The sequence below is a fragment of the Zonotrichia leucophrys genome, chromosome 4, assembly GCF_028769735.1.
Source record: "Zonotrichia leucophrys gambelii isolate GWCS_2022_RI chromosome 4, RI_Zleu_2.0, whole genome shotgun sequence".
Lineage (NCBI taxonomy): Eukaryota > Metazoa > Chordata > Aves > Passeriformes > Passerellidae > Zonotrichia > Zonotrichia leucophrys.
Window position 1 is genome coordinate 21,264,524 of NC_088173.1, and position 24,359 is coordinate 21,288,882.

The following is a 24,359-nucleotide window of genomic DNA, read 5'->3' on the forward strand; positions in this document are numbered from 1 at the left end:
AACAGATCCAACAATGTAGAAAATGGAGCTCACAAATAATATCCATTAAGCCAAAGACAGAAAGATGTCAGGATGTGAATGACCAAAATTTATTTCCTAACTATGGTCTATAGCAGATAGAGATCTAAATTAGAGGAAAAATTAGGAAATATGTACGTGCTAAAAATACATTAAATTTATTTTGATTAAATGTGAGCTTTTAAATTGAATACCTGAGTTTACAAAGAATAAAGGCACGTATGATCAGATAAACACACTCAGAAATGCAAGAATGCCAAGATACCTCAATGCATTAAACAGTTGTATCACTATTTATGCTGAAATGTAGTAGTGCAAGTCCTCACAAGATGGAGAGATTTTCAGAAGTTCTGAGGATCTTGCATATACTACTTTGGGGATTCATTGTCTATTTATTTGCCAAGATTTCCAGTAAGTTATGATATGTCAGACCTTGCATAATTTGACCGGTTTCTCAACTACTTCAATAAGTGGGTTACATAAAACATCTACGTAATTGTTGTTGTTTGTTTCTGTACTTTCATAATGGCAAAGGAGAATGGATGAACAAGGTCCCTATTCATCCTCACAACATTTCAATTTCCCCTCAGTTTTGAACAAGCCAGTTTGGGGTTTAACTCTGTCCCATGAGAGTTTCTGGTGCAGCTGTGCTAGTAGACTCAGTGTCAATTTTGTACTGCAGAAATTGTCCTTAAGTAGTGCAATTATATTGTCTATATTAGCAAAAAAACTGAGAGGGCTTAAAAGAAAAATGAGAAGTAAAATAATAGGGTTTCATAAATTCAACCCAGATGCCAGACAAGCTGCCTTCATGATAACTGGCAATTAGAAAGGGTTGGGTCAATGAAAGTCTGCTTTATTTGGCTTTATACTCCACACTTTGTGTGTCGAAGTTAATCATGTTCCTTCTTGCAGTGCCGTGACCTAATTATCAGTCCAGTAAAAACCCCCTCAAAAAATAGTAATAGGCTAATGCAATCCAACCTGTCCTATTTTATTATTTCCTATATTAATAGTTCTGGTTTTAGGTATGTTATTTACCATACCTAAAACCATTTATTTTTGTTTCTTACTGCATGTTCATTCCACATGTAGACACAAGTGCAATTAACCTAGAAAGCTGATGTACGTCAGAGCAGCTGACCTCTGTCTGGCTTTACCCTAGCCATGGGTGATTTAAAGACAGTTTAATACTTTAATCTGTAATGTATTTTCCCAAAAGGCACGGAACAGGTAACCTATGATGGCATGAGGAGTAGATACTTAATTTTCATAATGATTTCACATTGAAGATGAAAGAGCTACTCCTTAAAAGTGGTGGGATGGATAGTAAATTAATTTAAAAGTAATACATCAGATAACTAAAACTGTTATCTCACAATAAAGCAGATTCAAGTGAGACTTCAAATACTGTTTCTTTACTTGACTTCAAATAAACATATCTCTAAGTTTTTAGGCAATTAGTTCCAGTTGGATTTCTTGTTATGATTGTTCCTGTTCATCCAAAGGTACCTCTTCTCGTGCTTATAAATGGAGCATGTAATTAACGGTTTTATCTCAAGGTGATTATTTTTCCCCTTTATGTTTTGCATAACTAAATAGGATTCCCAATCACACGTCCGTGTTTCTGGCAGGGGTTACCAGGGGCCTCTACTTTGGCATTCAATCTGGTGCGGACGCTAGGGCTTACCGATACAGGTGTGCAAAGCCTCCAGCGTGCTCGAGCTTTGATATATTGACATATTAAAGCTCATGAATATTGCATTACAGCTCCCTGCTCGGGAGACGCCGGCACAACACCCCTCTGTGCCCCGGGGGGGAGTTCCTCTCTGTTTCACAGCAGTTGCTCCGCTCGCTGCCGGTGCCGGCGCTGCCATCTGCCCGGCCGCTGGGGGCCGTGAGGGGCCGCGGCCCTGCGGAGGGGGAGCCGCAGGAGGGGTTCGGTCACCTCTGCGGGGTGACAGTCCCCTGCGCGGGCACGGAACCCCTCGGCGAGAAGTGCTGGGCAACACCAGACGTCCCAGCCGGCCGGACCGCGGAAAAACGCAACAAACCAGCGGAGGGGGGCGGCGGGTGGCGGAGCGCAAGTTGGGCAGGCCGGGCGGCGCAGGGGGCGGGCGGGGGCGGTGCGAGCGGCGCGGCGGGGCGGGCGGCAGCGGGGCCGGGCGGGAGCGCTGCTGTCCGCGCCGCGCCCGGTGCTGAAGGGCGCCCGCCCGCCCGCGCCTCCCCGCGCCTCCCCGCGGCGCCTCGGCCGCGGAGCTCCGCGCCTGCTCCCGCCGGGAGCTGAGGAGCTGAGCCCTGCCGGGAGCTGAGCCCACTTTGCCCCGGAGAAGTCCTCGCTCGCTCACCGGATCGCCGCGGAGCCGCTTGTGGCTTTGTTAAAGGGAGAAGTGCCGCTCTCTTTGCGATTTGCGCGAGGACCCGTGGAGCTGGTGCTTTTGGTTTGTTTTTTTTTTTTTTTTTTTCTCCCCTTGTGGATTTAAGTGATTCTTGGACAAGGTAAGCAGCAATGCCGATATATGTACACACACATACATACGTATTTTTCATGTTAATAGTAGCGGGGTGCTGGGTGGGATGGAGGAGCCGGCAATTAAAGGCAGCGCAAAGTTGGAAGCTTGGTAGCCCTTAGGTCAGTGTAGGGGCAGGGCTTGGAAAAAGGGTGCAGCTTTTCAGTGAAAAGGGCTCCATAAACAAAAGATGAATCTGAGTGAAAAGTTCAAGGCTTGTTTTTATTGAGAACTGGCTCTCGGGGTAATTTTTAAATGGTTGAAAATGTTTTGTGTTAGGAGTCTTGAATATTATAGAAAGATCTCAAAAGACATTACAGAGCCTGCTTTGCATAAAAACCGATTTGGGGGGACTAGAGAAGCTCTGGTTGATTCTGTCTGGGGGAGGACAGGATATGCGAGGTCATTCTGGGAAGTAGAGAGTAAAGACGGAATTAGAGAGGATTTGAGAGCACAGCCGCATGTTGCTCTGTGTTCTCGTGCGTGCTGAATACGTGTGTAGCAGAAGGACGGTGATACCCTGTTACTTGACAAACAATTCAGCGCTGTAACGCTGACAACTTGGGAAGCAGCGCCTTTATGAAAGGGATCATCACCACCTCTGCCTCCAAGGTCAATGTGGGATGTGTGTGTCTGTGAAAGTCGTGAATTTGTGTCCTTTGATGTTGGCTGAACATCAGGCCTGCTCCCAGGCTGCATCTAGGCGTAAATGAGAATCCTGGATTTAATAATACCGTATTATGTTGCACTTGTAGGACTGCTGTTGTCGGTAATTGAATAGAACTGAGAAGTGTGGGCAGACGTAATGTCTTTTTTTTCTCAGCAGTGTTTAACATTTCGTGAGCTTGGTACGGAGCTGTGCTTCACGGAGGAGTTTGCTGGTGCCTCAGTGAGTTGTCGGAGTTGGGCACTCGCAGAGCTCCGTGCTGCGCAGGGATTTCTGCACGCACGGAGCTGGGCGCCGTGCAGCGACTTGTGCACACGCAGAGCTCAGCACCACGCAGGGCTGGCTGCCTGAGATTAAGGCAGATTCCAGGGGGAATAAGCTGCAGCTGCAGCTAGCCAGTGCTACTGAGATAACTGAACAGAGTAAGCAGGCAATGAGGTCCCCACCTTGTGTTTTTAGGATTATGTAGCAATTCATTCTCTTTTGGTTGAGATGAATTTTCTTAGGAGCTGGGACCTGACCCACAAGTGTTTTCTCTACACAGATGCCCTGCACAGGTGCTAGCAGTTGTAGTAGCTGTGAACATAAAGTAACTTTTGTGGATGGGATGAAGCTGATGAAAGGTGACTGCTTCTTAGTATTGTAGCATTTTTTTACTCCTGCATCATTTCCTTAATGTTAAGGTGGGTTCTGTGTTGCGGAGTGTTAGTATCAGCTGAAGTATAAAGATAACCATCAGGCAGCAGCACAGAGCTACTGATGGGTAAAGTTGAAAGCTAGAAAAATGCTGAGAAAGTAGCTCAGTCAACCAAGACTATCATTGCATTTGGGTAGAATTAGGAAATATGTTTTTATTGTTCTCTCCCCAGTCATAAAGTAGCTCTCTTTTTCCTCTCTCAACAGTAGGGAATGAAAGTTTATTACATAGCACTTGCACTAGTTGCAAGCCTTCATTAGCAGTCTATCCATCAGCTAAGACAGCTTTTATCATCTGTCATTGACATGAATATTGATTTGCTTTGAAATATACTGATATAATTTTAAATGATGTCTTTGAAGGTATGGAGATTCAGGAAACTTACTTTTTGAAGTAGACACTATAAAATTATTTTGAAAAAGTTACTGTGAACCATGTGGTGCAGACGTTACAATAATACTGAGGGGGAGGATGACCCACAACATTGCAATCCAAACCCACCAATGACATATCTAAAATTTTAATGTTTATACAGGGCCTGAATCTGCAAATCATTGTTCACTTGAGTGGTCTCTATTCATACACATAATCTTTTTTCCAGTTAACAGGGCTATCTCCATCATTACATGATTAAAAGTCGTTGACCTTTCTGAGATCAGTCATTTTACCAGCATAAATCAGATGATAAACTTTGATACTAAAATATTAATTCTGTGCTTTTAAATTTATATCTGGTTGTTTTTTCTATGTAATATTTTGCCTTCGTTTGTATTAGGCTGATTTATTTGACAAATCATGTTTGAAAAGTGGATATTTGAAATTATACATACACTCTGAAGAAGATAAAATGGCACTGCTATTTTTCAACAAAATGGTGTTCTAAATAGATGTATACATTAAATGTGGTCCATAGCCATTTTGGTCATTGGTTCTAACTAGAAGTCATCTGTCTGCAGTTGTCTGCACGTGCTTGTTCAAGCATATTTATAAAATTGCAAGAATATGATTTTGTATAACAGGTAGTTCCAAGTCCTTTATCAATATCACACAAAAGTTGTGAATGACTTGACCACCCACCTGACTGAACTAATGTGAAATCAGGGAGGAGTTTTGTTACAAAAACAGGATTTAGAGAAAATTCAGGTTTAAAGAGCTACTCTATGGACCTTTCTTAAGCTGATCAACGCACAAAGGTGGGCATATGAGGGCACAAAGCTATTGAAAACATCAGCCTATGCACAACCCTGTCAGGGGTCCAGTGCTTACTTTTTCCAATGGATCAATTGGTTATTTCCTGGTTTAAGGCCTTTGACAGCAAATGGTGATCAGTAAAACCCCAAATATTGTGGTTGCTCCATTCTAGGTGTGTTCTAGATGTACCATGTCTAATCATGTCAGTTTTTCATCCGGTTTTTGTTTGTGTGTGAGTTTATCCAATAATCCTCTGTATTTGTTTAAAAGCTATATTCAATCTTAGAATGAAAAAATTGTTACAATCATGATGTTGCAATCAATTATGCTTTTTAAAAATACCAAACTTTTATTTTTAGAAAAATGCATGCTGTCCCAAACTGTGACTTTATTTAACTTTTCAGAAAATACAAATTTTCTGTCACTCTTCTGTCACTCTTAGAGACTATAAAATAATGTTAAAAAACAAAGCTCTGCTCTGTTTTGTTAGTTTCAAATCTAAAGATGGAGCTCCAATAGGAGTAGTTCTGCCATTAACAGATCTGAACTTGGCTTTGATATCTCAAAGATAAGAGGTCAAATGAAGTTTAGGAAGTAATTTCTGATTATTTTACTCCAGACTGGCAAATATTATGGGATAATTGTGGGCATTAAATATTGCGGGAGTGAATCACTGACTCAAGGGGAAGCAATGACTCAAATGCCACTCTTGACTTCTACAAATTTTCTAAGCAAAAGCAGGACCATATTCATTAACCATTCAGTGTAGCTTGGTCTGTTATGCTATATAACTTTAAAGTAAATAGATTAGCAAGTTTATTTGTAAATCTGTTTAATCCTGTTTTTTAGTTCAAACTTTTTATTTTTTACCTTCTGAAGCCCAGGGAATAGTTGTCGGCAAATGAAAAGACTGAAAACTTATTTGCATGTGATTTTATTAATTTTATGATTAATTATTTATAATTAATATGGCATGCTTTTTCCTGACTCTTGGTAGACAGAAAAGACAACAATTTCATATTATCAGAAGAGCAGCAAATCAAATATTTTCTCTGTAGCAAAGCGACATTGAGGAAGCTGTGGGCTGACCAGGAGCAGTGCTGGTCTAGCCCCTTTGAAAATAGTGCTGTGTGAAATTCCCTCTAACACCTCCAATATCAGGGGTTTCTACTGCCCAGGAAAAATATTCAGGAGAAATCAAACCCACAGCTTTATTCTCTTCTGTATTATTTTGCAAGTTCTTTCTTTAGGTTTTGGGTTGAGTAACCTCTATTTACAAAGTTCTGGTAGGTTGTGTTCCTTCCTAGCAGTTGCATTTGTTAACAGATGTGTCTTGATTTGGATGGGCCAGTGCAGATCAAGGAATTACTGCACAGTTACTGTTGCAGAAGAACTTCGGAAAGGCTCCCTAATTGCTGGTGTCTTTCTTTTCCTCTATGCCATTTTTACTTCTGTTTGTATTGGCTAAATATACTGGCCAAGAGAGGTTCCTGTGGTTTAGCCAGGCAGGATTCCTTACCAAGTGGGAATGAGAATGACTGGAAATGTATTATTTGTTATCCATTTTTAGCTTTATTTGATAGTAATATTTATGCAGGTATTTACACCTTCTGTCCTAGAAATGATCATGGTAAGTCTATTCAATTAATCACTCTTTATACCATACATTATGTAAAATTAGTGAATTGGTTGCATTGCTGAGTCCTGCAAATCTTAAGAAAATAAGTTCTAAAGAGTTAAATGAGGGGAGAGTTGGCAATGCTTGTGCTGATTGCTTGAAGTAGGTTGAAGTTCACAGTTTATTTGCATTTGAATTAACTGAGGTTGGTGTCCAGCAGTGCTTTTCAGAGCAGACTTCAGAAAGACTTTTTTTTGTGCAATAAAGTACTTGGAAATGTTAGATGGAAGATGAAGGATATTTAAAATACTTCTTTCTTTTCCTGACAGAGAGAGCTTTCTTCTCATTTTATGCCAAGTGAGGTTTATTGTAATCTGAAATATTTTTACCACTGAATAGGCAGTCTTCTGGTAAAAGCCACTATCATTTTCATATCAGCATATTAAAAACTTTCTGAAAGTATTTTTAGTTCCTTCATAAAGAATTTCCTAATATCTGCAAAAAGAAACAAAGTAATTTGAAAGCAGCTCATAACTTTAATCAGATAAAAAAACCTATTACTAAAAATACTTTTATTAAATGATAGGAACTTCCAGATTATTACTGTACATGCTTTTACTTCCATTAGGAAATAAAATATTTTAGAGGCTTTCTGCATTCTATCTCTGAACTGTACATGTTTTTGTTATTACAACAGGCCTTTGTCTTCCTAAATAAAATGTAAATCATTATACACATTTAAAGAAATCAACAAGCAACAAAACAAAAACAGGTAGAAAATTCTTACGTGTTGAGCAGTAGAAATAAACTTTGTTTTCAAAGAGCTTGCAGATTATGATTTGCTCCCAAGTTCAACATTTCAAGTTCTATTTCCTTTATGTCTTTTCTTTTGTAAGCTTTATTTAAAACACCTCTATAACTGATAATATATGTTGTTTATGGGTTTTATTAAATTTTGCTATAAATTATTACTGGGAAAGGAAAACCAAAGCAATTTCACATCATTCTGGTAGATCAATGGAAATCTTGATTCATATGCAGAAGCAGTCAAAACAATAAATGCTACCTTTGATTCTGTTACAGCGTGAATGTAGTGCACTAATGTTACAATTATTTATGTAGTTGAGGATTGTATTTGGTGGCAGTCATGACCTCCCAGTGATAAATAGAAACATACAAGGTTCAAGCACATTTAGTGTATACACAGAAAACACTAGTATCTGCTTTCTGAGGACAAACTCTAGTGCAATAGAAAGCTAAATGCACATGAATGAATGACTAATTCACAAATATCTGTGATTTAGAGTTGCAGTAGCCAAAATTTTTTATTCATAGAGTAGAAAATTGCCTATTGTACCTAAATAAAAGAGGAGATGCACTTTGTTAATTTTGAAAATGCTTTTGAATTTATATTTTAAGAGAAAGAGAATTATTTTGTCACATTTTGGAGAGGTTTTTTTTCTTTTTGTATCATCATTTATAGCAGTGTCTAATTTTTCCCTCCTAAGGGTCTGGTTTGAGTCTTAAATCAAGAAAATGCAGAGGTTTTTGTAAGATGTGATGTTTGTACAACAGCTTGCTTAACTATTCACCTTTTGTGAGGGATTTGAGACCTAAAAGAAATCTGAGATCAGGTACCTTTGTTAAAAGCAAATTTTCTCATTATTTTACAGATATTCCTCAAGTCTGAGAGATGAATGCTCAGAAAATTCTCTGAAAGACAGTATCATTTCCAAATGTTGGCTCAGTTATCTCTGCAGTATTCATAAGAGTGCAAAATCTGATATTATCAAGGAAAGAATGTTTTGGATTGGAAGGACTGTAGAGATCATTTCTTTCCAACCCCCTGCCATGGAAAAGGACGCTCTCCAATAGGCCAGGGTGCTCAAAGTCCATCCAGTCTGTCCTTGAACACTTCCAGGGCTTGGAACATCCCCAGCTTCTCTGGGCAAGCTGTGTGTCAGCACCCTCATAGTGAAGAATTTCCTCCTAGTATATAATCTAAAACTGCTCTCAGTTTAAAGTTATTCTCCCTCATCCTATCACTTCATGCCCTTGTAAAACATTCATCTTCATCTTTTGTGCAGGGCCCCTTTAGGTACCAGAAGGGCTCAGTGTGGTCTCCCTGGGACCTCCTCTTCTGCAGCCTGAACAGCCCCAGATATCTGAGCGTGGAGAGGCGCTCCAACCCTCATCTTGCTGGCCCTCCCCTGGGCTTGCTCCGGCAGGGCCCCATCCTTATGTTGGGATGCATCCATCTCAGAGCCGGATGCATCCATCTCAGAGCCAGTACTCCAGTACTGGGGTTTCAAAGGGACAGAATGGAGGGGGAGGATCCCCACCCTTGACCTTCTGTCCACAATTCCTTTGCTGCAGCCCAAGATTTACTGTGCTCCAGGTGCACGTTGCTCAGTCATGTTGAACTTCTTGTCAGCCAGCACCCCCAAGTCCCTCTCACCAGGGATGCTCTCAATCTGTTCTCCACCTAACCTTTGTCTGTATTTGGGATTGCCATGACCCAGGTGCAGGACCTTGTGCTCGGCCTCGTTGAACTTGAAGAGTTTTGCACAGTCCCACCTTGCAAGCCTGTCCAGGTCCCTCTGGATGGCATCCTTTCCTTCTAGTGTATTGGCTAGACCATGCAGCTTGGGACATTGGCAAACTTGCTGCTGATGCACTCAGTCACACTGTGCATGACACTGACAAAGAGGTTAAGTAGTGCCAGTCCCAGTTCCAGCCCCTGAGGAGTGCCACTTGGCACTGGTCTCCACTTGGATAGTGAGCCATTGACCACAGCACTGAGGGTCTGACCATCCAGCCAGTTTCTCATCCACTGAGTGGTCAATGCATCAACTCCATGCCTCTATAGTTTAGATAAAAGAATTAAATTAAATTAATTTTTTTTTATAGTAGCATCTTATTTTGACAGTGAGCCCTTCTTTGCTCTCTGCTCTGTTTCAAGATGGAAACATAAGTTCATCTCATAATCAGTTTTTGCAGTGGAAAGGCCACAGAGAAAGAAGAGAAGCCCATTATGACAGTGCTTTGGGTCTGTCCTTGTCAAGTGGAATTAAGTTGCACAGATCCTCCCTCTCCTTGCAACAGCCAAGGTTAGCCATAACCTCAGCTTCAGTGAGAAATTGATATTTTTAATCTTGAGGGCTGATTTTTAAGTTGAAATACGGTTCATCACAGAGCTGCTCTTCCATATTATCAAGTACTTTGATAGAGAGGAAAATTTTATTTAAAATAAACTACAAGACACAGAACCAGGTTATGTTAGTTTGAAGACTGATTTTATTTTTCCTTTATTTCCTATGCTTTTAAAGGCAAATGAATCTTAGCTAGTATATTGGTGAGTTAAAAACAATTTTTTTCTAATTGTTGGTCCTCTAACCTATATGTTATGTTTTTATCTTTCATTTATGCTATCTTTATATTCTCATGTAATTCAGAATCCCAGTGATTATTAATGCTGTAGTAGTATTCCAACACAAAAAATATATTTCTCTTCTTTGATTTTTTGGTTTTTGCTAAACAGTAATATTTTGTAAAATTTTTCTAGACCTAGATGCAGGGGCGGATTTAGTTGTTACTTGGGACACTGAAAGAGAAAATCATAATTAACATCACTCCAGAGATTTAACTTGTGTATAATGTTAATTATTTTTTGAACTGAGGACGGTTTTCTAGTGGATTTAAACTGTGCTGCTTAGCTATAGTTGCATTTTAGTCTACTGTCTAATAATAGGCTGTTTCTATTATTTTATGCTTGGAGAGTTTTTCTCACAGAAATATTTGAACAGTCTACATTTGTATGTTCTTGGTGCCGTCAGCAGGGTGGCAGGAGGTTTTCTGCATCTTAGAGGTTGCATTTGAAACATTAGTAGATTGCTTCAAGCATCAGATCTTAAAATTGGTGTCCCCAAAAGACTAAAAATCTAATATTTTAATATATTTATGTCCTTTATATCTTTTCTATGTTATAGTCACATTCATCTACTGCTTTAGGCTCTCGGTAATCTCTTCCATGCATAAGTAAGCTTCTGAAAGGGGTGCTATGCTTGTCTTTATAAAAATATACATGATATACACATAAATCATTAATAAATCTATTCTGAAAATTTGATTTATACTTCCAAAGTCTCAGAAATCCATATAAAAAATAGCACCCCTCTGTTCTCATGGTTTCTCAGAGAGAACAGTTCTCACATTAATAAAGAGATTTAAATGAAAGTTTGTGATATAATATGCTGACTAACGATTTAGAGTGCTTCTATTAATTTATGTGCTGCATCTGACTCTTCGATGAACAATGTGAAGTATTATGACTAATAATTTCAGTTTTATCATTCTCTGCTTGCCTTTTGAGAGACAAAGATCCAATCTGAGTGAGTTAGACTTGTATTTTTTATAAGCTGGGCATGTTTCTGGAGTTATGAGTAAATGCTGAAAGAAAATCTAAAGAGCTGATCACGAAGCTCTCAATGGTTAAAAAAAAATGAGCAAAGAGATTTGTGCCTTTATTATTTTTTCTAATGAAGAAAATGGACAGGAGACAGTATGCGTGGATGGAAATTCTGAATTTTGAAATTTTTATTGTTTAAGTGTTGAGTGCTCAATATTTCCTATTAAGAAAAATGTGTTCACCAGAAGAGTGGTCAGGCATTGGAGCAGGCTGCCTCGGGAGGGGGTTTTGCCACCATCCCTGGAAGTGTTTGAGCAGTGTGTGGATGTGTCACCTGGGGACAGTGTTTAGTGGTGAACACAGCTGTGCTGGGCCAAGGGTTGGGCTCAATGAGCTCAGAGGTTTTTTCCAATGATTAATGATTCAGTAATTCTGTTCAGTTGATTCAGTTCTCTTCCAAAAAGAGCTATGAAAAGAGTTGTGATGTTATACATAAGCATTAAAAAAATCATTAATAATTGTAGGGTTTTTTTTTCAATATTCAAAGTAAGGACTTATTTTAAACTTTCCATACATCTGAGATCCTTAACATCTCAGATTATAATTTTGATTTTCAACATCAACTTTCTTATCCCAGCATACAGCAGATTTCTGTGGTATATTGATTTGTATCCATCAACCATGGGACCCACTTTCATGTTTTAAAGGAAGGAAAATATTTTGAAATTTGAGATATTTTAAAGTGTCTGTTTACCATTTCTCTCTAACACTGGGTTTCTGAGGTTGCCATTGGTAAAGTCAACCAATTTCTAAGGCACAGCAAATTTGGGGAGGGGGAGGGGTCAAGGAGGAATACCATTTGCTTCAAAGAGTTTACTGCTATCACTCTAATCAGTGAATATTTAAAGAAAAGTGTCTTCTCAGCACTCTTTTTTCTGTATTTCGACTGGGTTTGTACAGCAATAACCATTATGAATTTTTGATTGCTTTTGACCAGTGTCTGAGAGATCAGTTCTCTTATAATCCTGTAATAACTGCATTGGAATTATTTGTGAGTGGGACAGAAATAATGATAAGTAATTTTCTTCTATTTCTGGTATTGAGGTCCATCAGTAATTATGCACTTTGTTTTTTCTATGTTATCTCTAACATTGGGTTAACTTGATCTATTTTTGATTGTAATTTATTTCACAAAAGGCCTTTTTGGGTTCAAAAAACCAGGGTTTTTTTGGTGTTAAAGATTGTGCACTTAATTATCTCTAACAAGTTGAAACTGTTCATCATGTAGCCTTTGCATGGAATACAAAATGTTATCTGTAAGGCTTCACAAATTAAAACACCTCCATAAGGAACTTAAATTGATGCATAGTGAAATAGAGAAGTGCTACTGAAGAGTCAAACTGCTTTAAAATGAGCATGCAGTGTGTGTGGAGATTCAACTAATTTGCAAAGATATGATGCTTAAAAGTGAAATTCAGAGTTGAAATTTCTTGATTTAAAAAGGTACATCTGGGCAAAAATATTATTCTGAAGTTTGTTAATAAGTACAAGCGGAGGAGAAATAATCCAGAGAAAGACTTTTCCACAGTAAATATTTTTACAATTTAGTTAGCTTTACTTCCTAGAAAGCCATGGGAAAGCTGGCATTATCATGATGTGAAAATTTCATCTTTGAGTTTTTGAATATGAAAAATTACTTTTTAAGAAGTGTTGTTTATGAATTTCTAATTTAGGACATTTCTGAGTTTACCTAGTCTCTCAAGACTATCAAGAATTGGAGTACAAAGTGGGAGGTTATGCTTTCTAGGAGCTGAACAGTATAAACAAGAGTTGAATCCTGCCACTCCTTTTGGCTTGTACTAATATACATCTATGCCCAGAAACAAGACACATAACTCCTCACAAGTAAAAGGTCAGAATTTGGCAAATCTGGGCTTAAAAAACAGAGTGGAAAGGGAGTGATAAGTGAAATAAAAAACATAGTTATTGTACCTACAAATTACCAAAAACTTTAGTGTGTGCTGTTAAGTATTCTTACAGGGAAGGACTTTAGGGAATGAGAAATTTTTTTCTATTGCTCCACGTTAAGGGACAGTGTCGAATTTCTCTTCAGCAGGAATTAAATTTTAGTCTAAGACATTTAGGCAGAGGGCAGAAGCCTTGGACATATTTCACTAGAGAAACTCTTATTGTTTGGTGTATATTATACCATCTTTTGAGAGTGAAAACATTGATGAATAATCCTAAACCAGGAGAATGTAAATCCTTATCAACCAAAAGAGAATGAAATTCTTTGTTTATTTAAGGGAAGTAGCTACTTTCCTTTAAATACACAAAGTAAGAGAAGGGAAGTTTGCAATAGCTAAACCTATAACTTTGTAGCTACTTTCCTTCCTTTCAGTTTCTAGTGGGAAAAAAAAGTGCAATTACTAATGGAAAAAGAGATGAAAAAAAATAGCTTTTCTGTGCTCCCAGACTGAAAAGTGGTATGGTTACATTTACATTAATATTATCATAGCAAGTTTGCATCAGTGAAAATATGAGGATAAATCAGACACCATATGTGCCGCTCCACACTTAATTACTAGATGAACAGTTCTGTAATGAAGATTATGGCATTGTTTTGAAATTTGCATCCTCCTTTTTATCCTTGCATCCATGTTATTTCTGGCCATCTGCAGGAAATATTATAAAATTAGAGCCAGTGAGCAAATCTAACAAAAGAAAACTATTAATAGCAAAAGTCAGCATTACTAAAGAATAGTCTTAAATTTCTGGAAGTTCATGAAGGGCTGTTATGACCAGAAAACCACCCTAAAAACTAGAATACTGCTCTAGGATGGTATTTACAACAGGTGAAATAATAGATAATTGAGAATCACAATACACAAAAAGTATTCCACTTTGCTCTGGGATTTTTGGGCATGTTTATTATCAGAATAATGTAAGAGAAATACTAATGTACTAAGCTTGCTTAAACAACATGTCAGTTATATTTTAAATAAGTTGATTTAAAGTTTATTGTGTTCACTTTGATGTAGCTGGGCAAGTAAAGTTCTGATCAGAGAATAAGGTGTGCAATTTCATTTTGTAGCTAAATAGCCTCATAGTTTTAACTGAACTGTGTTGGGGTCACTGCTATCCCTCATGTCTTATTCCACCTGTTGATCAATCTTTCCACTGGCCAGTGGTGTTGATGTGAGTGGTGAGCTGGATTACAGAGCTGATCTGGCTAGAAATGAACCTTTTCCTGCCCTGCTCTCCACCTATCAGTTGGAATATCATGGCCAAAAATCAGTTTAGGCTCTCATAGAACAAGACAGCTTCCTTCAAAAGTATGTAAAACTGATTTGATTTGAACCAGTGTGTTACTGTAGACACGGACTGTAAAAGTATGGGATAAAACTTGAACTAAGCGGTACAGTCTTATGACTTTAGACACTGAAATACAGGTAACTCTCTCCCCCCTGCATCCCAAGACATAGCTTTAAGCTTTTCCCTCAGAGCTTCTAGTGGGATACATTATCCCTATTGTGTTATCTCACATGAGTGAGATAGCCTTATGGGAATTCTAATCTAGAAAGAGGTTGGGGTAAAGCAAACAGTGCCTGCGTTTGTCCTCCCAGGCATGTTTCTGATATGCCGTCATGGATAAAAAAATTCCAAGAAAACCAAACAAGAAAAGAAACACAAAAAGCTGGAAAGGGCTGCCTTTCCCAGTGTTGTAAGTGGTTCTTTGGTTCTTCAGGAGTAGTTTTGAAATATTTAGTTTCCAGATTTATATCTCCCTTGGGCTTTAAGAGTAGCCAAAACATAGGGCTGAATCTTGGCAATCTTTTATGGGTGATTTTCAAAGAAGTTAAGTGACTTTGGAAATAAGAGGCGCTTTTTGATACTTTTAATGATACCTACTCTCTTTTTTTCTTCAGTATGTATTGTGTATTAAATGGTTCACTTAGAACTGTCGGAGGCTGTGGTATTATTTAGGAACATGAATAGGGATTGCATAGCAGGACCTTACAAACTGGCTCTTGGGTTGTCGGTGGGGCTGGCTTTAAGCACAGGAGGCTGCCCAAAGCAGTAAGCTTTGAGAGAGAGCAGCAATGGTTCTGCTCTAGTTTTGTTTCCAAGTGTTCAACTGGTTGCAGTGTCAGCATTGAGTGTTGACACTCTTTTATTAAGTGAGGAATTAGGGAATATGAGCAGTATGCATTGTTACATGGAATATCCCCTCTCCCACCTTAGCAGCATCTGCTTTTCCCTCATCTGCACCATGCCAAGAACATGAACAGTGAACCTGATGCATCAGTTTGGTCCCCTACATTTATTGCCTTTATCCTTCTTTGGCACTCTCTTTTTCTTACTGCTGGAACTTTCTATTGCTACAGATCATACTCAGTATTTTTGGAGGAGGCAGAGAGAAGATTTGACCTGGATTTGCTGTCAGCTGTGGTTTGAGATGATCCGTGTCTTACTCTGGAGGATGGAAGTTATTATCACCTGTCTTTGCTGGATGTCAGATTGCCTCATTTATGCAACTTTAGGACATTGAAGGACAAAGAAAGGTGGATTTTCCCCTCCATCTGTAGGCAGGGTAGTCCTGATTTTTCAAAATTTCAGAATGCAAGAATGATTCTATGAAAGTGATTAATATTAAATTGATTAAAGTCAATTGACTATCCTCCACTGGGGTTCCTTCCACTGCTTCATAGTCACATAAGAACTGCAAGAGAATAAACAGTCTTCAGACTCTATTGCATGTTGCTGAATCAGATAAAAACCTTCAAAATAACTTTCAAAACCCGCTTTCTCTGCTTTGATGAATTTCTGTATTTTGTGGCTTCCAGAAAATCTCACCTGGATAACAAGAAATACTTGAAATTGCTGAGAGGTAGGCATTCCCAGACCTTCAAAATACAGAGTGAGGCAAGAGAAGCTTTCAGTTCTCATAGCATAGGGATGCTTACCTTAGTCAGCACTGAGGATAATTCATGTGACAGTAACTGTTTCATCAATAAAGAGTCACTTGGACATTTGCCACGTGATTGGCATTTGTGACTGGGCAGTTGGAATGTGATGTTCTGCAATATGTCCTGGCTCCTCTTCGTGAGCACTGCACTTGGCTGAGGTGACCTAGACAATCCCAGAGTCAATGTGGCTGAATCAAAAAATGAGAATAGTGTCATGGTGGGATGAAAGAGGGACCACAGACTTATATTTCAGAGAGGTGGGGTGGTCACTCTTCAGGCTGTAGCTTCAGAGTGACACTTTCACATGAGAAGAGATGGGATGCTCTTGCCTATGCACAGAGTTCATACCAAATGTGATATAGAGTGTCTGGTGATGGCGTTGACCATTATTTTCTTATTGAAATATAGGTGGTTTTGGTTAAGAGGCTGTTTCTAGTGTTTCCTGGCACATTGATGGTCAAAACTTAATTCCAGTCAATTCTACAGTAACATTTTCTTGTATTTCTATTGTATAAATAAAACTGAAAATATTTACCTTTTTGCCTTCCCAAAAATAACCAAAGAGTGCAAAAAGTTCCCCTCAAAACCTAAAAAAGCCCCAAACCAAATAAAATATATCAAACTTTTTGGTATATAATACCAAAAGAAATGGTTTTGGTATTATATACAAAAAAAAAAAGTTGTTTTCAATGTAATTATACAATGGTGGTTGAAGAGAGACAAAATACATTCCTTTCACATACTGCTATTTCATCACCACATACTGGCTGCTCCTTGCTTTGTATTGTCTGCATTCCATTAGGAATGACAATTTTTTAAGCTAAAGAATTTTTGAAAAAAACCCCTGTTTTGTAGCTAAATCCTATTTAGCTACAACCTAATCAGGAAATGGTAGGTTTTTCTGGTTTACTGTCAGCTTTCCAACATGCATTTGGAAGACCTCTTCCTAGTAGTTATATTAGAGTGGTATAAAACCAGAAGCAATAAAACCCAGTAAAATAGTGTAAGACAGTTAAAACATAGCAAAAAATGAAAGTTTACGTCCTATTGAACAGGGTCATAAGCATACAACATGAGAAATGCATTATTTGATTGAAAATATCTTTGGAAAATTCAGATAAGACTGCATTTTTTTCTAGGAAAATTACTATGTTCTAAAATAATGAACTGCATTTAATATAGATGGTAGAACACAAATGACCAAGTCAGCTGTCAGAGTCAATTTTTTTTTTTTTTTTTAATCAGGTGTGATAGTGGTGAAGTTTCTTTGTTCTATCAGATCTCAGAAAGGGTGTGTGTTTATTCCCTATTTTTTTCAGTCTGTTAATTTCTTTTTATATAGGGTGAGAAAATTCTTCTTTTGTAGACTTGGACTTAAACATCCAAGCACATGGGACTAGGAACCTATGCCAGCTTTATGACTGACAAAACAAGTGCTATTTTCTGTATTTCTTTCTGATTGTTCTGAATTGAGGCTCATGAAGAAAGTTGACCTTTGTGACAATAAAGAAGAAAGAGAGTTGAGTTACCACAATGCAGGAGAGGACAGAGGCAAAAAACTCCACAGCAGTTAAATTGAAAAAGAGAAAATACCTGTAACTAGTTTGGCTATTCAAGTACAGAACACTTTATTTGTATACCTCTTGAATCTGTATGAATAGACATAGATTTTTTTTCTAAAAACAGTAACAAGCAACTTTGATTTTTTTTCATTTTAGTTAACAGAGTTATTTTAAAGTTTTGTTTCCATACTTGTGACTATTCACTGCAAGTAAATCCTATAAATAGGGTGGTATTCTGTACCAGACATATTAAATGTAGGTTTTTAGAGTTGTTTTCATATTGTCAATTGGGTCAGGATTTCATCTGTAGTTAACTTAATTATATTAATGTGGGCACTGGGGGAAAGTACTGGAGGGCAAATGTATTTTTGGTTCAATCCTGATAAGGACAAACTGCCCTCAGCTACAGATAGTCCTCGTTTATTTAAATAGCTGCAACATTCATCGGTCCGTTTGGTTACTGATTGAGCTGTGCTTCAATCCAATCATGCCAAAATCCACATGCATCTTTATTCTCTGCAGTTTGATAATTTCATGTTTCCTGTCAGTGTTTGTACTGCTGTGCATACTCCTCTCCATCACAGCAGAGTGCATCCATGTCCTTCTGTGTTTCAGGGGCTCATGGTTTCTTACATGTCATAGACTTTCCCATGTCACTCTAGTAATCTTCCCATCCTATGAAGACTGCTGAAATGCTGCTTCCCCTGCCCCTAACTACCTTCTCTCTCTACATTTTTGTGGTTTAGGACTTGGTTTCCTTCTACAATCCTTCATAATTCTTTCTTTACTTCAAATCTGATTAGAGGCAAAACCCTCAAACTCGTCTATTCTGGTCTTGCCAATGGCATGGTGATCTTGAGGAACAATCTCCAGGGGGGTTGAGTTTAAAGCAGCTGAGTCATTGAAGAATCTCTTTCTCTGGGTAAAAAAGATGGGATCCATTTCTGTTGGCTACAGCACTTCAATGCAGAGAGTTTCATAGATGTAAACGGATAAAATCATAACATTAACCAGAATACTTAATGGGAAGTGATTCTCTAGATTATCATGGCTATTGGAACTAATGACAGACATATCATGGTTTAGCATTCATCCAAGGAGTTCAATAACTCAAAGGTTTCAATGGTTTTGTTGGTAACTACTGTTTTACCAAACCTCAAGGTTTTCTTGAATACCAAAAGAGAGAAGTAACAGTGGTAGATGAATATATCACAGCAAATAAGGAGATTTTTAATATTTAATTTAGCAGTCACCTGTTTAAAAAAATTTGTATCTTAAGTGGCCATTTTGCTTTCTCTAGGATAATGTCTTTTCTCAAACATGCTCTTAACAATTTACTATGGAAGTGCCAACAGCTGTTGTTTCTTCTTACATTTAGTTGATGTTAGTAGTGTTTGATTTTAGAATAAAAACATTAAAAACTTGAAAATCAAAATATTTATCTTTTCTAGCATGTGTGAAGGATACAGCTACACAATGGTATGATAGGTGTCAATTTACAAATTATGTAAAATATTAACAGAACCAAGATATTCACCTGAGTTCTAAGCTAGCAGGTTTTCTGTTTCTGGTTTCATAACATAAAGTAGTTGAATTCCCATCAGTTTAGATAATGCCATGATGGTAAACATTAATCCTCTAGGCTATTGAGGAACCAGCTGTGACAAGTTTGCTTAATGAGGGAAGAAAGAGACCACCTCACTAACAGTATAACCTCCACAAATCAGAACTTGCCTATGTCAGTGATGCTAAAATCACCCTGAGGTTGATACTGAAGTCTTGGAGAAAAATAGATCAATACACACAAGTAGAATACTTTAAACAAAGCTCCTCTGAGATATGTGAACTATAGTGCTCTCATTTTGTTCTTCTTTATGAAATATTAAAAACATTATGAGATCATGCAAAGAACTTATAAGAAGGTTTTAAAATTGCCATTTCTCATTTTATTATAATTCATTGAAACTGGGGTTGCTTAGACTAAGACATCTCGGTGTCATCATTTATATAAATAAATAAATACACTGAAAATGGTAAGATAAAATTAGAGCATGAATTTAGTGTCAAAGAAAAGTGTCCCTGCTGCATCTGCATTTCAGGAACTTTTCGGAAATGGCCCTGGCACTATTAGGCCATTTGTGTACAGGTTCACCTGAGCCATTGTAAATCTTAAGGGCCAATTCCAAAGAAGCCCTTCTAGAAAAGCCTTGGGCTAATGGATCTTGCTTGCATCCCCCCACAGAGTGGGAATGGGCTGCCTGGCTGCTGCCCTTACCCACCAGCGCCTGGCAGTGCAGGTGGTGGAGGGCAGAGAGAGTGACAGGGAAAGGCAGGGAATTCTGGCCCTTGCTGGCTGCTCACCATGGTGGTGCCTGGATGTACATGCCTTGGAGCAGCCTGACGTGTTTGTAAGGTCTGCACAAAGACCAAGTGCACTAGTACAGGAGTTCGAGGGCCTGCCCTCCTCCTTCTGCTTATGCAGCCTGATGGTTTTGCAGTTTAAATCAGGAAAGGAGCGAGGGAAAGATGGACAGGAGTCAGCAGAAGGCAGGGTGCATCTGGCATGACGAGGGCATTTTGTGAGATATTTTTAAAAAGTGTTCTCGTCCTGTGTGTTCCAGCACATGAGCTGTCAGTGGCGTTGCTGGCTGCTCTGAAGTGACTTGCCAGCCTGTTTTGGTGGGTGAAGGATGAAGACCGTGTGCCTGCACAGTGAGTGGCTGTGGGCACATGAAGCCGCAGCTGAGAGACAGAACAGATTGGTTGGCAGATGTACGAGCTGCTGGCTGCCGTGGCAGCGCTGCACTTCACTGCTGCCAGCCCCAAGCCTGCTGTACATAGCTAAGGTGACCTGACCGCTCTGGTTCAGAGTGTAGCTGCCACTTCTGGAGGAGGCCTGGAAGGTGGCAGCATGAAGTGTGCAGTGCTCAGAAGCTGTCAGGAAGTCATGGGGTTGAGAGCTGCCGGCGCATTTTGACAAGCAGAAACATTGCTGGATATGTATTTCAGCTGTATTCATAAGAGAATATGATACCTTGACTACTTTGTAAGAGCCCCATTTTTGGTGTAAAGATAACTGTTGTAAGGTTTTCGAAGGCAGGCTGTGTGTCAAGATGTGGGCACTAGGGTAGAGGCAGGCAAATGGGAAAAGACGTGCTTTTAGTTAAAACTTCTGCTATTCATTCAAAGCTAATGCAGTATAATTTTCTCTACACACGAATATTCTTTCTTTGCTGCTAGTTTTCTACCATGAAACCATAAGGGTAGATAAAAGCGTCTTAAGAAATGGTAGCAGTGTGGTCTTTCATGCTTGGTTATTTGTGTCCATCATGATATGCAATGAAATTCTCAAAGTCACAGGCAATGAAGCATGGTTTATATTTATTACTGTAGCTGTATTATAAACCTATTAATAACACTGAATATGGTGACATAGCTTATGGTCTTTTTTCTGATCCTCACAAAACAGACAATTAATTTTATTCTTATTTATTTTCAGATTAATAATATCTAGAAGACGGAGACTGACATTTTCTGAGAGCATGTTTAAATGTTGAAAGTGACCTTTTAAATAATACCAGGGTAATATCTGGTATCTTTTCTTTTAAAGGCAGGAGGAATTCAATGATTGGGCCATTATTTAAGATTTCATTTATTATACTTTGTAGAGGTGTTGAGTTGATTATATCAGTTTATTGAGGTGGAATATTTACATTTTCAAATGAATATCTCTTCTCTTAAAGCCAGATATCCTGGCTAGTCACTATTTATCAACACAGAACAGAGCATATAAACTGAGAAATTATTGAAAAAAAAGAGCTTTAAAAATGGCAAAGTTCTTAATTTTAAGTATGTATGCATTTTAAAATAGGGCATTCTTGTGACTGGGCATATGTTTTAACTCTTTATATACTTTTTTAATAGAAATCATAATAACTTTGAGAGGAAACACTCACTATGGTATTGTAGAATATATTGTTATTGTAGAATATTAATTGTTATTAGATATTCATAAGTAAGGTGTCAGAACTGGGATTTAGTTTGTTTTCCACAAAGTATTGGAAAAGTATTGGAAAAGCACTAGCAGGAGAGAAAAGGGAGATACAGGTTTGCATTACATTTCCTTAAGAACTATAAGAAATTGTCTCTAGCTCACCAGTGACTATCTGATCATCAGTGTGATGGTGGAAACACTGTGAACTTCTCATGTAGTTTTCTTTGCTTAAAAAACAAAAATCTCTGAAAATTATTTAAGGGTCCCATTTCCCTTACCTAAAAAAGGCAAGAGAGATATCCTAAGATATTCCTTTTTGTCAGTTCAGAAGCTATAGCTCTCCCAGCAGTGCTTCTCATCCAAGAATTTTAAGGTATAAACTTGACACAGAATAAAAGAATCCTCTTATAGATTATAATTTATAAGAAAAAATCAGAATTAATTGAAACGGGAAAAAAATCAATAGTGAGAAAACCGCAGAGTGCATCAGAGTCATGAATGCTCTGGAAATGGGCTAAAAAGTGAAATGACAGAGCCTTCTGAGAATCAGAAAGGAAAATGTAAATTTGATACTGGTGAAATTACTGTACAGTGAGAAATAAGGAACAACCATTATCTGTTCCACATCCTTCGTTCTATTCCTCCTCAGCTCATGAGGAAAATCTAAGGATGATAAATAGCACATAAGACTTCTACAACGCCAATCAATTTGATGCTAAAATAGTGCATTAAGCTCATTGTTAATAAGAATTAGTGCATATTGAGGAAAGAAACTCAGCACCCTACTTATTTGTGTGCAGCTAGGGAGAAGCCCATCCCCTAATTATTTACATGCAATGAGTAGCTGTAAATTAACTGTTTTCATTAATAAAATGGATGATAGGGAGTTACTGCTAGTAGTTGTTTAAGAATTTCAGTTTGGTGTTTACTGGCAGAAAAATCATATATATATGTTAAAATATGTACAGTTAAAATATGTACTGGAATTTTTTATATTTTTTAAGTTTTTTCCATTTTAATCTATAGTCCATGCTATATGTGAGAAATGTGCAGAGAGAGAAACAGGAAAATGCAGAGTATCTGCTTAAAGAGAGAATAGAGAGCCAAGTAAACTAATCAGATTTCCAAACATGGTTATATGAGTATAAAGAAGCAACGGTCTTCAGTGAAAATAAAAGTAGACATATAATAATATGTATATATATATAATAAAACCTAGAAGCAGTTCTTTCACAAATATGTAATTAATGAAGTTAAAAATAGAGAATAATGTAATATAAACACTGAAAGATCAAGTTCTGCTAGATTATAATAATGAGTAGAGGGTCTAGATCATTAATGTAAATTTGAGTTCAAAAATATGTCATTTTGCCTCAGAATGCATGATATAACAATTTTTCAAAAACAAATCTGATTTCTTGATAATACAATATTAAAACAAAAATAAAAACCCTCTTTGCTGATAATTTAGGCTGTACCTTCCAGTCGAAATAAGAAAGAGGCAAATTTAGGCAATATGAATATATAGTCTTGATACCTTATTTCTTTCTGTTCGGCTGTATGCAGCACCAAAATCTGGAGTTGTAATGAGGCTTTGAAAAGTCATTTTTATTCCTGATCTCAGTTCAACTCACTAATAATGTGAGTCCTTAGGACAGATAATACTTTTTCTTAAAATTAAGGCTTCATAATAATACTGTATTAAGGAGAACTGTGTTTTTTGTAATAAGTAAAAAAAAATCATTCAAGATATCCAATAAATTCAACAGAAAATGTATGCTACTTAAAAAGGTGGATATTTTAAATTCTAAAAAGGCAAAACATAACTGCACAGACTCTGCATACTTTTGGGATTTTAGGTGGCATGTGTCCAAAAAGCTTACTTTGTAAATTTGTGTTGTAAGTGTTCATCCAAGTATCAGGCAATGAAGTCAGAAACTGAGCATGTAATAATTTTCTGTTCTGTACAAGTACAAAACATGAGCCTTTCAAGGTCAAACAATTTTCAAAACTATAAGGACTCTATTCTTTTACACCACATGAGACTAAAATCTATTCAGTTTGTGGGTGGGTGGTGGAATGTGGCTGCTCTTACAAGCTTCTGTGAAATGACTGTTTTACAACCAAATTTTCATTGTACAGAGAGGTATTCCAGAAGTGCACAAAGGGGCCAAAGGTTCAACCATGCTAGTCTTCGCATGCACAAGTGCTAAACAAATCTGATTCTGGCCTTGAAAGTCAACAATTAGGTATTTTAAAAAATTTTCAACAATTTCTTTGAGATTAAAAATCAAGATTCTGGTTTTTCATATTTCTTTTGTTCTGGCTTTTTTTTTTTTTTTTGGACTTACTTTTCCAGTAACAGTGATATTGGGAACCAACATAGTCAGTGAAGGAAAATGTCATGCTGTCATGTACTTGAATCCTCAGGGTTCCAAAGTGATCTTTTTTTGGTGTTTCCCGTCAGTAAGCTGGATTAGTTCTAATAATACCATAGCAAAGATCCACCAGAACACCTGATTGGCTCTTCTGTTTTGGTGGAAGATTGAGGGGAACTCAAGAAGAAAATTTCACTGTGTCATTTCCTATCCTCACTATAATATCCCGTTACTGAGCGGCGGTAGAAGAACAAGCCTCAAGTTATTTATGTAAAATATCCCTCTATAATAGAGCTTGTTTGCTGTGTTTCAAATAATGCTCTGCTTAATGTATTCTGTGCAAGCT

General features: G+C 37.8%; 1 protein-coding gene across 2 annotated transcripts in view; it reads left to right on the top strand.

The window, feature by feature from the left end:
* Positions 1-2,192: 2,192 nt before the first annotated feature.
* The window catches only part of FSTL5 (follistatin like 5), a 272,462-nt gene continuing 250,295 nt past the window's right edge, over positions 2,193-24,359 (top strand). For both annotated transcript variants that reach the window (XM_064710753.1, XM_064710754.1), the window contains exon 1: positions 2,193-2,517. The gene's annotated coding sequence lies outside the window, so the exon portion shown is untranslated. The remainder of the gene's footprint in view (positions 2,518-24,359) is intronic.